The sequence below is a fragment of the Vicia villosa genome, linkage group LG4 (assembly GCF_029867415.1).
Source record: "Vicia villosa cultivar HV-30 ecotype Madison, WI linkage group LG4, Vvil1.0, whole genome shotgun sequence".
Taxonomy (NCBI): Eukaryota; Viridiplantae; Streptophyta; class Magnoliopsida; order Fabales; family Fabaceae; genus Vicia; species Vicia villosa.
This window is the reverse complement of record NC_081183.1, coordinates 32,277,931-32,292,919: the sequence shown is the minus strand read 5'-3', so window position 1 is coordinate 32,292,919 and position 14,989 is coordinate 32,277,931.

Sequence of the window (14,989 nt, the reverse complement as noted above, 5' to 3'; positions counted from 1 at the left end):
CCATAGCATGTGTTTTATAAGAAACACTGTGTCTTTCATGGGGCTCGAACCCTAGACTTTTCAGATACTCAAGATGCTGGGAGCCAACTGATCCACATGCGTTTGTTGACATCAAAGTGAAACCAAAAGGAAATTAAATAATAATGCCATGGGAGTCAACACCTGCGCGCGTGGCCCCACAGTTTGGTTGACAAGCCAATCACATTGAAAGGAGGGGTTTGACATGCTGACCATCCAATCGCGAGTCCCCACGCATGGTCACGGATTCAAATGTATTGTTCATCCATCTTCTTCCTCTTGAAGCCTAGGATTTGCTACGAAATTTCTTGGCGTTCACTACGAACTTTGCTATGCTTTCTCGTAGCTAGTTCTGAAACAATTAAACCTGCAAAAAAACGGCAAACAAAAACAAGAAGAACCCAGTCCAACGTAAAATCATACCCTGAGTCCGTTGGCGACGTTCGTTTTTACTAAAAACGCCTGGAAGACATAGTATGAACAGGTCGAAGCTTAAAGCTTCAACAATGGAGAACGCGGATCCTTGCGTTAAAGCTCCCATGTTTGACGTCAACCACGCTCAAATTATGCACATGAATGGACCTGGCATGTTAGTGATGATTGAGAGCACTTAGAGTCATAGATCCGAAGCTTACCTCACTCACCAACAAAGCTTAAGCGAAGCACCGGTTCTGATGCGTCTTTGACTTGAGAAAGGGTTTTATTTGAATCTTCAGGACCTCGAGGATGTGAATGAACGATTTGAATGGATCAGAATTCACACAAAAGGAAATTTCTTTGTGCCCTAGTTTGCTTGTGTATTTTGAACCTTTGAAACCTTGCCTCCTCTCCTTCAACTTTCGTCCTCCCCCTACTGAAAGTGTTTAGGGTATATATAGCATAGAATTAGGGTTGATTAAACTTGGAAAAATTTGATGATTGGATATTTGGAAATTTTGCAAAATATTTGATTAAAATCTCATCATAACTTGCTATTTTCATCCAAATATTATTCTAATCAAATATGAATGACTTGCTTGAATTCCAAGAATGCCTATTGATTAAAAAATCTGATCATGCTTCAATTGGATATTTATTTTATTTTTCATAGATTTAAATTGAATAAAATCAAAGAATAAATAAAATAATTGTTGAAACCATGCACCGCGAAATTTTATGGTCCTCAATGAGTTTCTTGGGCCTTTATATGATCCCAACCAAAGCCTCACAATTTAATTTGTATTTTTGGTATTTTATTTGATTTATTTTGTATTTAAATGAATAAAATTCAAATAAATAAAAATAAAAAATGCCAAAAATATGAGATTGGTTTTATAGGTCCTTATTTGGGTCATATAGATGTTTGAAATCCAAAACCTTGGCCCATTAGTTCAAAAACACAAAATTATTCAATTATGGTTTCATGCACTTCTTGAAATTTGACCAACTTCTGAGCTTCGTATATCCTTCAATTTTTGTGGCATGAACATGTTCTATGACTTTTTAGAAAGCTTAAAGAGTCCTCTAAAATCTCCTTTTGGTTTCATCTCAATTGAGTCTACCATGCTCAAGTTATGAGCTTTGAGAAAAAATGTTTTTTGGCGATCTTTTAGAATGACCAGTAATGTATTGGCTCATATCTCTCAAATGGTGCATTTTTAGACTTGGCGTGTGAGTGACAAAGTTGTAGAGAATTCAATTTCCTTCAAATTGAGATTTGGATGGGCAATTTTTGATGTTCCATGTGAAAGTTATGGCTGGTCAAAGTTGGGTTCACTTTCTCTTTAAAAACCCTAATTTAGAAACTTAGGTTTTTGATGATTTTGGAGTTTTCTTTGACGCATCATGATCAATCCTTGATCAAATGATGAATGATACTTCATAATGAGGATGTTGACCAAAAATCAGAAGCTTTGACTGTGGTTTGACCATAGTTTGACTTTTAGGTTAATCAGTCGATTATTGATCTTTTGAACTGTAGACTGAGTAATCTTGTGAATCAGAGCTTGAAACTTGCCATGGAGATAATTTTAAACATCATAAGCCATATGATATGTATTTGAGCCTTTGATTCACTGACTTTCTGAAGGATAGAAAAACACTTAGAAAGGGGGGGTTTGAATAAGTGTAGTCTAAAAACTTGAACGATAAAAACAAATTGCACAGTTATTTTTATCCAGGTTCGTTGTTAACTAAACTACTCCAGTCCACCCCCACGGAGTGATTTACCTCACCTGAGGATTTAATCCACTAATCGCAACAGATTACAATGGTTTTCCACTTAGCCCACGACTAAGTCTTCTAGAGTATCCTGATCACAACCTGATCACTCTAGGAACAAATGCTTAGACACAAGCTAATACTTTCTTAGAGTATCCTGACCACCACATGATCACTCTAATTACAACTGCTTAGACACAAGCTAAGACTTCCTAGAGTATCCTGATCAACACTTGATCACTCTAGTTACTTACATATTAATGTAATCAAATTCTAAGAGTATTACAAATGCTTCTGAAAAGCTATAATCACAACAGTGATATTTCTCTTAACGTTTAAGCTTAATCTCACTAATTTATTACAACAGCAATGTAGTGAGCTTTGATGAAGATGAAGTTTCTGAGCTTTGAATTTGAACAGCGTTTCAGCAAGTTAATTGTTAGCAAATCGTCAACCTTGCTTCTCATCAGAACTTCATATTTATAGGCACTTGAGAAGATGACCGTTGGGAGCATTTACTTCTTTGCGTGTTCCGTACAGCATTGCATTTAATGTTTCACGCTTTTGTCAACTACCCCGAGCATTGTTCACGCTGTGTCTACTGACGTTGCCTTTAATAGCTTCCAACGTTCCTTTTGTCAGTCAGCATAGCCTGCCACCTGTACTTTCTTCTGATCTGATGTTTGTGTATACAACGTTTGAATATCATCAGAGTCAAACAGCTTGGTGCATAGCATCTTCTTGTCTTATGACCTTGAAGTGCTTCTGAGCGTGATACCATGAGAACTTCAGTGCTTCTGCTTCTGATCTCAAGTTCTTCTAATGCTTCCATAGACCCATGTTCTGATTCTGCCTTGACCATCTTCTGATGTCTTGCCAGACTATGTTCTAATGTTGCATGCTGAACCTTCTGAGACAAAGCTTCTGAGCGCTGATTTGTGCATACTCTTTATATATTTCCTAAAAAGGAAATTGCAATGTATTAGAGTACCACATTATCTCACACAAAATTCATATCCTTGTTATCATCAAAACTAAGAATATTGATCAGAACAAATCTTGTTCTAACAATCTCCCCCTTTTTGATGATGACAAAAACATATATAAATGATATGAATTTGCGATCAGAAAGAGCAGACAGCTAAAGACAATTACACGGCTATAACATAAGCATGTGAATATGTCTGCCCCTGAGATTAACAATCTCCCCCTGAGATGAATAATCTCCCCCTGAAATTAATACTAGAATAATTTTATAAATAAAAGACTTCCCTGAGTATTTCAGTAGAGACGTTCACAGTGCTTGATCTTCAGAACATTCATGACTTCTGATTTCTGCTTCCATAGGACAGCTTCAGAACATTGAATTTCTTTAGATCCACAGAACATTCACAACTTCTGACTTCTGCTTCCATCGGACAGCTTCAGAACTTGAATTTCTTTGATCTTCAGAACATTCACAGCTTCTGACTTCTGCTTCCATCGAACAGCTTCAGAACTTGAATTTCTTTAGATCTTCAGAACATTCCCAGCTTCTGATTCTTGCTTCCATTGGGACAGCTTCAGAGCTTGAATTTCTTCTTTCATCACTTCATGCTAGATTGTATCAGAACATTGTTGAATGTACCAAAGCATCATCAGAGCATCTCTACATCCTGAAATGTTACAGAACAAAACTAAACGACAAAAGTCAGCATGAATGAGTCAGAACATAGAGTATGTTTCATAACACATAATATGTATCAGAGCCATATGGTATGTGTCAGAACACATAAACATAATGTTTCAGATCAGAATATCTGATCATCATAATGATTCTGAAGCTTCATAGCACTCAGCTTGCTTCAAGAATCCAAGAACTTGATTCATTCTTCCTTCTTGCTTCTGATTCTGAAGCTTCATAGCACTCAGCTTGCTTCAAGAATCCAAGAACTTGATTCATCTTGTAAAGAATCTTTAGTTCCTGCAACAACACAACTTAAAACATAGAACTTTGCAAGTTCTGTTAGTAATGTGAGGCCTTTTTACCCGGTAACTGATAATATTAATCAGATCATTTATCATATATTTTCGTATGCAGAAAAAAAAACAGATGCAACAAGGAAAGAAAACTACAAAGACTCAAAGACTAAGACCCTAGCTTAGACAAAATCTGCACCAGCATGTCATGAACCCCGTCAGTGCTTGCAGTTTGCCTTGCCAGGAAGGAGCGAAACTCAGCATTGGCTGCTTCTGTAACACCCTTCTAAACCCCCACGGAAAATACAATAATAATCAGAGTAAACATGAAATACAAGGATGTCACAACTTCTTTAACATAAAATACCATAGTCATTTGTCATGCCACACGAGGAACCATTTAACATAAATACAATTCATGTTCAACACAGCGGATTATAATTCATAACATTGCATATTCATCATCATTCATGCAAGTTACTCTAATACAATTCTAAAACAACAAAGCCAACAGAGTAATTCGTCTCTAAACTAGCGTTCCCCAGTGTTACAATCAGAGCATGACTCGACACGAACTACGGGCTAGCCTACAAGCTATCTTCACCCAATCAAGACGCCGCTACATCCTTAATCTGAAATCATCAAAGTAAGGGTGAGTTTCATTCGAATTAATAAGCATTATGCAATCATAAGCAATAAAATCTCATAGTAATTATCATCCACTCAATCATACACATAATCGGAATTATTACAACAAGCAAGCATCAATCCAACAATATTGGCCATCGGCCCACAACTCATCAATTTCATCAATGATCAAGTTATATTAACAACATCTTCTCAATACATCAATCATGTAAACACACCAAGGCATAACACTGGATCTCATCCAATCATGTTATAACCAATGCATATGATGCAACTGACACTATGCATGTGGTACCAAAATTCGTGAATCACATTCACAGGACTTCTCTCTTTGATACTGCCCTCTAGTCGCTCACACCCCACATGGGCACACGACTACTACCTCATCGCTCACACCCCACATGGGCACACGATGACTTCCCGCTAATCTCCGCACAATGGGAATTAGCCTTCCAATGCAAATGATTTATGAATAATGCACACATGACACATACTTACATCTTCATACATCATCATCATTCCGATGCTTAACATCGCTTAACACCTCTTACCAATAAGGTCACAACAAGTATGTACATGTTTAAGCATCATTCAATCATTCACATACATACACCACATCATCACAATAACATACACATCATAGTAATGTTAATTGCCACCATAACCAACATATTAATATTAACAACATATTAATATTCACAATCATCAATCATCACCATCATCATACATCGTTACATCTATCATCATTACACACCATGTAATAAATTGATAAAACAACTCAACAACATAATCACAAAACATGTATTCATTTACGACATGTTATAAACCAACATCACCCAATGAATATCATGATCCCATCACCAATACAAAACATGTATCAATAATCATATATAAATAAGCACATATACATATACTATATTCCAATTCATCAATGATCAAATCGAATTAAAATAAAGTTGGCCACTGCCCATTTCATCACTTTATCAAATAAAGCATCTCATTAGCTTCGCAACGCCCAAAACGGCACATAAAACAGATACACGGATCAAAAGTTACGGGTTTTTAAAGATAAAACATTTTTAGAAAATATGCTGCAGAACCCGGGTTGTCCCTACGTGGGAACCGGTTCCTGGCAGCTTCAAAGTCTCGTCTCTGGTTTTTACTATGGGGAACCGGGTTGTCCCTACATGGGAACCGGTTCCTACGTACCTGCACAGCAAAAATCACCATTTTGACAGCATTTACCATATCCCATTTCCCCAATTTCAGGTACATACGAACATACACACAATTATCATTGATTTTCACACAATTACACATTTCAAACAAGTTATTGACATGTATTAACATCATATATCACAAGTATCAACAGAATCATGTCAATTCATACAAGATTATCAAAACCTAACAAAATTCCCAACCCGACACGTACGATTGAACTAGACCACAATCCTAATCAATCATACTACCTACAATCACATAAGGAATACTAACCCGAAGAATCCCCCCTTACCTCAGAGTCGAATCTTCGAAGATCTTCTTCCCCTTTGGCTCTTCTCACTTCACGTGTTCTCCCTTTCTCAGAGTCTGTCTCCTTTTCTCTCCTTTTTTCCCAATTCCTTTATTTTATGAAAAATAAAATAAAATATTATAATGGGCTTGCTTAGTCAACACCCCCTCTTCTGCTAATCACCACTCTAGGCCCAATGCCAATAACTCATCATTTTCCAAATAATTCCAAATAAAAATACTAAAATTCCAATTATTTAATTTAAATCCAAATTAAATTAATAAACTGAAATTATGGGGTGTTACAACTCTCCCCCACTAAAAGAGTTTTCGTCCTCGAAAACATACTTCAAGTAAAAGTCCCAGATAAGAGTACTTCATTTGACTCTCCCATTCTCCGTTAACACCTTCTTGGTCGAGTCTCAAAATTCATCTGACATAACCAACACAAGCATATCTCATGCATTCAATCTCAGTTCTTACGTTGCATTTGACCATCCCCAGATGTACCACTCGCTATAACTCCAACGGTTAACAACAATGAAACTTCGAGGTGCGTCCCATACAATACGCTCAACAACTGAATAATACAATTACACGATCCATGGTATGATCGCAACTGATCAACACTATATTAATAGATTCCATTTACCCACGTACCAACCTTAGGTACACTCTTCCAATTGAGCGATAAAGTAATACTTACACTTACTCAGAGCAAATTCCCGAGTTACTTCATCTATTAAAAACATTCCCACTATCGGATCAAGCACACATCAGTAGTTATAATTACATAGCTCATCATCCTCAATATACCATTGCTTACAAGATAGCTCAACTGAGTCCCACTCTCCACTAAGAATCAAATCAACTTCGTCCTTCGTAGAGTATAATCCCTCATTATATTTAGAAATTTACATAACACCTTACAACAGTACAAAATTATTATGGCATTACATAGTATCAACTCGTTGTCTTAACTTCTCCGAACACATACTCATTAACTACATTCAACCATAATAGGATATCCATCATCTCGGCAATTATTCAAAAGGGTTCTAATCCTTTGGCACGACATCCTTATGTCTACGAGATTCCAAATCCAACCTATAGATCAACATATATTCTCCATGTAGAACCCCGACATATTAATTCTCACTGCTCACGAGTAGCACTCATAACACCACTTTACATCATACTTTCGTTGTACGACTACGACTACTCGTCTTAAGTCACCGTCCAATGCTTTGCACCCCTTCATAATCACTTCCTCATAAGTTCCCACAATATGGCGAGTGGTCATTCTCACATCTCAGCATTCATCACATCTTATACCATTAAGGTAACAAGCAATCTTATACTATCTTTATAATTCCGCCTATTATCAACAAGAGATTAAGGGTGATCAAGTCCTCAATTTGTCAATAGATAGCCGACAATCATATTTAAGCATAGACCGTTGTTACTACATAATAGCGTCTTTTCCGAGTTTGCACGCAAACTCATTAACATTTCCATAGTCTAATAATTCTCTATGGTGTCCTTCTTCTAGAATATTCTTTCTCAACTCGGTAACACGCGGAACACAACAGCGACCACCAACCTCATTATACCATCCTCTCCGATTCTGAACCCGTCATCTTTACTTTGGTAATCCAAAGTAGACTTATCGATCAACTCAACATCAGCTTTCTGATTTCCTCTAATCTCGTCAGGAATACCATTAGTCAGTTTCAGTATACCCAATCTAACATTATTAGGGGCACCTTCACATACCAAACTTAATTCTCTGAATTGTTCAATTAAATCCAACTCTTTCACCATCAGCATCGACATTTTTAGAGGCAACCTTGTACCATACAAATAATGTCACTGCAACATCAAAACAAAACCATGGCTGCCAATTCTAAATCATGAGTCAGATAATTACTTTCCTGCGCTTTCAATTGTCCCGACGCATAAGTTACTACTTACTGGTTTTACATCAATACACCATCCAAACCCATCCACGACGCATCACAATATACCACAGATGGTTCCAAAGTCTATTTCACTTTTTTTTCTACTGATTCCCTCATCACTCAAATCCATTAATACTTAAATCATCTTTATCATCTTATTCATCAACGACATATTCTACTCGACTTCGTTCCGAACAATCGCGGTAATAGGCATTCCTATTCAACACTTGTTCGTGCTTATTTAACCGACATCATCATATCTCCTCATAGGACCAGTCTATGGTATTTATAACTCTCCCATAAGGTAGAACATAATTTCACCTCTTCGTAGTCTCAAACGACACTCTAATCCGATACTTAGAGCTCAAGATATGAATGTTTCTAATTGTTATCCAAAATACAATACCGACACCATGCAGCGACACCTTAAATGATATTTCCAAAACTCCGCAAATGGTACACTTAATTCCTAAAATTGCTTCTCAACAAGCCTCCTCATTATTCCTTTATTCTGTTCAACTCTGACACTGACATCCCATGTCGCACCAACGAACAATCTAGTTCTAAGGACAAGTGTAACCGTAACTTCACCTCTTTCTAACATCATCCTGACACAATTAAACATGTTACAGCTGCTGCAACCATTTTTATAACAAAGTTCATCTCGTTAGCTTTCCGACGCTTCAAACGGAACTCAAATCGGATGTCCATAACTCCAGTTATGAATTTTCGAAATTTCATAACAATTCAGCAATCTTCCTGCGATTTGCTTACGGAAATTCTACTCCAAAACTCATTCTTTTCAAATTAATCTCATTATTAACATCATCTTATCACATCTCTTCGCTTCCAAACTTCTTATAACTTAAACAACACATTTCATCGCTGAAGTTCGATTTCTGCAACATCCTGAAACCAAATTCATGTACGCCATCATCAACCTTCTTATCCTTGAGATCGTACTCGTCTCTTCACATTACTCGCTCTTTAAAGAGTTTTCAACAACATCGATAACCTCTACCATCATCTCAATTACTTACTAGTAATCCTACGACAAGGTCTACGACAATACTTCCTTTAATCACTGCTTCAACAGCGACCTTTCACATAAGGCTACTCACACAACAACATCACAGTCCATCAGTAGCACTTGAAGCATCACAACTTCGAAATTCCATTTTCCAGAAATAACCATCATCTATTCCGAGACACATCCAACTGAAATAACAACCACATTCTTCAGCCCATGTCACCTTTACTTCAGGAAACAATAACTCTACACTCTTGTACTGCTGCTCTGCGCATCACTCTATCATCTTGCATCTGAGACATATCCGAGAAGCATAGCTTCTCCCCCACTAGTTTCAATCCCACTTCTGCAGACAAACAGTTAGAACACACTGAGTACCAACAGTGTTTCACACACATGTCGCGTACCGAAAGGAAATTAACAACAAGACTCTAGTCACAACGACCGACTATGCTCTGATACCACTATTGTAACACCCTTCTAAACCCCCGCGGAAAATACAATAATAATCAGAGTAAACATGAAATACAAGGATGTCACAACTTCTTTAACATAAAATACCATAGTCATTTGTCATGCCACACGAGGAACCATTTAACATAAATACAATTCATGTTCAACACAGCGGATTATAATTCATAACATTGCATATTCATCATCATTCATGCAAGTTACTCTAATACAATTCTAAAACAACAAAGCCAACAGAGTAATTCGTCTCTAAACTAGCGTTCCCCAGTGTTACAATCAGAGCATGACTCGACACGAACTACGGGCTAGCCTACAAGCTATCTTCACCCAATCAAGACGCCGCTACATCCTTAATCTGAAATCATCAAAGTAAGGGTGAGTTTCATTCGAATTAATAAGCATTATGCAATCATAAGCAATAAAATCTCATAGTAATTATCATCCACTCAATCATACACATAATCGGAATTATTACAACAAGCAAGCATCAATCCAACAATATTGGCCATCGGCCCACAACTCATCAATTTCATCAATGATCAAGTTATATTAACAACATCTTCTCAATACATCAATCATGTAAACACACCAAGGCATAACACTGGATCTCATCCAATCATGTTATAACCAATGCATATGATGCAACTGACACTATGCATGTGGTACCAAAATTCGTGAATCACATTCACAGGACTTCTCTCTTTGATACTGCCCTCTAGTCGCTCACACCCCACATGGGCACACGACTACTACCTCATCGCTCACACCCCACATGGGCACACGATGACTTCCCGCTAATCTCCGCACAATGGGAATTAGCCTTCCAATGCAAATGATTTATGAATAATGCACACATGACACATACTTACATCTTCATACATCATCATCATTCCGATGCTTAACATCGCTTAACACCTCTTACCAATAAGGTCACAACAAGTATGTACATGTTTAAGCATCATTCAATCATTCACATACATACACCACATCATCACAATAACATACACATCATAGTAATGTTAATTGCCACCATAACCAACATATTAATATTAACAACATATTAATATTCACAATCATCAATCATCACCATCATCATACATCGTTACATCTATCATCATTACACACCATGTAATAAATTGATAAAACAACTCAACAACATAATCACAAAACATGTATTCATTTACGACATGTTATAAACCAACATCACCCAATGAATATCATGATCCCATCACCAATACAAAACATGTATCAATAATCATATATAAATAAGCACATATACATATACTATATTCCAATTCATCAATGATCAAATCGAATTAAAATAAAGTTGGCCACTGCCCATTTCATCACTTTATCAAATAAAGCATCTCATTAGCTTCGCAACGCCCAAAACGGCACATAAAACAGATACACGGATCAAAAGTTACGGGTTTTTAAAGATAAAACATTTTTAGAAAATATGCTGCAGAACCCGGGTTGTCCCTACGTGGGAACCGGTTCCTGGAAGCTTCAAAGTCTCGTCTCTGGTTTTTACTATGGGGAACCGGGTTGTCCCTACATGGGAACCGGTTCCTACGTACCTGCACAGCAAAAATCACCATTTTGACAGCATTTACCATATCCCATTTCCCCAATTTCAGGTACATACGAACATACACACAATTATCATTGATTTTCACACAATTACACATTTCAAACAAGTTATTGACATGTATTAACATCATATATCACAAGTATCAACAGAATCATGTCAATTCATACAAGATTATCAAAACCTAACAAAATTCCCAACCCGACACGTACGATTGAACTAGACCACAATCCTAATCAATCATACTACCTACAATCACATAAGGAATACTAACCCGAAGAATCCCCCCTTACCTCAGAGTCGAATCTTCGAAGATCTTCTTCCCCTTTGGCTCTTCTCACTTCACGTGTTCTCCCTTTCTCAGAGTCTGTCTCCTTTTCTCTCCTTTTTTCCCAATTCCTTTATTTTATGAAAAATAAAATAAAATATTATAATGGGCTTGCTTAGTCAACACCCCCTCTTCTGCTAATCACCACTCTAGGCCCAATGCCAATAACTCATCATTTTCCAAATAATTCCAAATAAAAATACTAAAATTCCAATTATTTAATTTAAATCCAAATTAAATTAATAAACTGAAATTATGGGGTGTTACAGCTTCTTGCGCGTTCAAACGAGAAGCCAACATAACTTGATTCTGACGAAGAGCTTCCAAGGTCTCCATCAGAGCTGAGGATTCACCAGAAGAAGGAGTACCAGAACTTCTGCCAACAGGGACAACAATCTCAGCAGGACGATCTTCTGGAAGGTCTTCAGCTTCTGTACCTTCCATCTCAACATCTGAGTCTGACTCAGGAGCAGCCTCAGCATATTCTGGTTCAGGTAACTCAGAAGCTCCAACTTCCAACGCCTGAAGAATAGCTGCTAGGTATGTTGGAGGAGTAGGGCCAGCAACTTCAGCAGGATAAACCACTTCTGGAAAGACCATGTGAGGTGCGCTTTCAGAAGGGTTCATTCTGAACCAGTTAAACAGCCACTGAAAATCTCCAGTCAGCACTGGATACCATGGTCTCCATACCACGATGTCGCTGCAGGGATTCTCTTCTTCCATCTCATCTGCAGGTATCCTCTCTTCAAGAACTCTTCTGTTCCTGATGAGATGGTGATAGCTGCTTTCACCAACTTCCAAGAGACGACCACGAGCACCAGGTGCTTCAGTCATGATCCTTCTCTGAACATCCGTAGCCCTAACCAGAAAATCCTGGCGAAAGGCTTCCCAGAGGTTGCAGGTAGCATACTCATCCAGATGGTTAAGGTGTGCAGCACCCAGAATCTCCAACCAGCTATTTACATCTGAGTGTAAAAGCTCAAGAAATGATTAAGTGGTAGGTGTTGGAGGGTTGACAGTGAATCTGGAGTCAGGAAACACAAAGCTGTAGGGGTTAGGTGTTCTGGTGGGAAAAGGGTGTGAGAGAGATAAGGAGATATCTGATGGATGGGTTGAAGGAGAGGAGATATCAGATGGTGAAGAAGGTGGTTCCAGATAGATGAATGATGAGGAAGAGGTGGTGGATGTTTGTGAAGAGGAAGGTGATTGAGGGATGCCATCAAGAGGTTTAAACACACGTCTAGAATAGTTTCCAGACATCTTAGCTTCAAACGGGTTCACTTTGAGAGGATCGTAGGTGATCCTTACTCTTTTTGGTTTGTTTTCTGGTTCATCAGTTGCCTTTCTCTTTTGTTTACGATCAGTTTCTTGGTTTGATGAGCTTGATGAAGGATTCATGATGAAGTTTGCAGATAGTGAAAACCGTTAGGGTTTATGATATGAATGCAAAGAGAGAGAGAGAGAGAGAGAGAGAAAAGAAACTGAATGCAAGAGAGAGAAATATAAGAGGGAAAAGAAACGTTTGAAGAATATAAAAGAAAAGAAATAAAAGGAAATGATGGATAGCATTTAATGTTACATGACGCGAGGAGAGATAATAATGACAAAAGAAGTGATTAGCACAGTTACCTAAGTAGGCGTCCCCTCAACTGCACGCACGCTTGTCCAGAAATAGTGAACACGTGTTTACCATCTGGATAGCCAGTTACAGCTGTTTTACTTTTAAAGAGATTCTGAGTCAACTTAGACAATGAAACGTTAGTAATAACAGAATCACTACTTCTAATTGATTACAATCAGAACTTCTTATAAAAGACTAATCCAATCTCATTTCAGAAGATACTCATACATAAGATATCAGCCCATTGATGGTCTGTATCCACAAAGTTTAAAGATATAACACCCTTTTGAACATAGTCCCTTATGAAATGATGTTTAATCTCAATATGTTTAGCTTTTGAATGTAAAATAGGATTCTTAGATAAACATATAGCAGAAGTATTATCACAGAAAATAGGAATGTTACTCTCATATATCTGATAATCTTCTAGCTGACTTCTCATCTAGAGCATTTGAGTGCTACAACTAGCAGCAGCAACATATTCTGCTTCTGTTGTTGAGAGGGCAATTGTAGCTTGCTTCTTGCTGTACCATGAGATCAGATGACTTCCAAGGAATTGACAACTTCCAGAAGTGCTCTTCCTTTCTATTCTATCTCCAGCATAGTCAGCATCACAGAATCCTACTAAGTTGTAATCTTTGGATCTTCTGTAAACTAAACCAACATTAGTAGTACCTTTCAGATACCTCAGAATTCTCTTAACCGCAGTTAAATGAGATTCTCTCGGATCTGATTGGAATCTAGCACACAAACAAACAATGAAGAGAATGTCAGGTCTAGAAGCAGTTAGGTGTAGAAGAGATCCAATCATACCTCTGTACAACTTCTGATCTACCTTCTTACTTACCTCGTCCTTACCTAGGACACATGTTGGATGCATAGGAGTTTTGGCTTCTTTGCTTTCAGAAAGATTAAACTTCTTCAGAAGTTCTTTCACATACTTCGTTTGATGAACATAAGTTCCGTCAGAAGTTTAGTTGATTTGAATTCCAAGGAAATACTTGAGTTCTCCCATCATGCTCATTTCAAATTCAGCCTGCATAGACTCAGCAAACTCCTTTCCAAGTGTAGCATTAGATGTTCCAAAGATGATATCATCAACATATATTTGACATATTAAAATATCCTTTTTAAAGGTTTTACAAAAGAGAGTAGTGTCCACTTTTCCTCTAGTGAAACCATTTTCCAGAAGGAAGGAACTTAAACGTTCATACCAAGCTCTCGGAGCTTGCTTCAATCCGTATAATGATTTCTTTAATTTAAAAACATGATTTGGAGACTTGGAGTCTTCAAAACCAGGAGGTTGATGGACATAAACTTCTTCATCTATATAACCATTTAAGAAGGCACTCTTGACATCCATCTGATAAAGAGTGATGTTATGTTGAGTGGCAAAAGAAATTAATAGACGAATAGATTCTAACCTGGCCACTGGTGCAAAGGTTTCTGTGTAGTCAATCCCTTCTTGCTGACTATAACCTTGAGCAACCAGTCTGGCTTTGTTTCTTACCACTTCTCCCTTCTCGCTTAGCTTGTTTCTGAACACCCACTTAGTGCCGATGATGTTAAATCCTTTTGGTCTAGGAACCAAGTCCCATATGTCATTCCTTGTAAACTGATTTAGTTCTTCTTGCATGGCAATTATCCAGTCAGG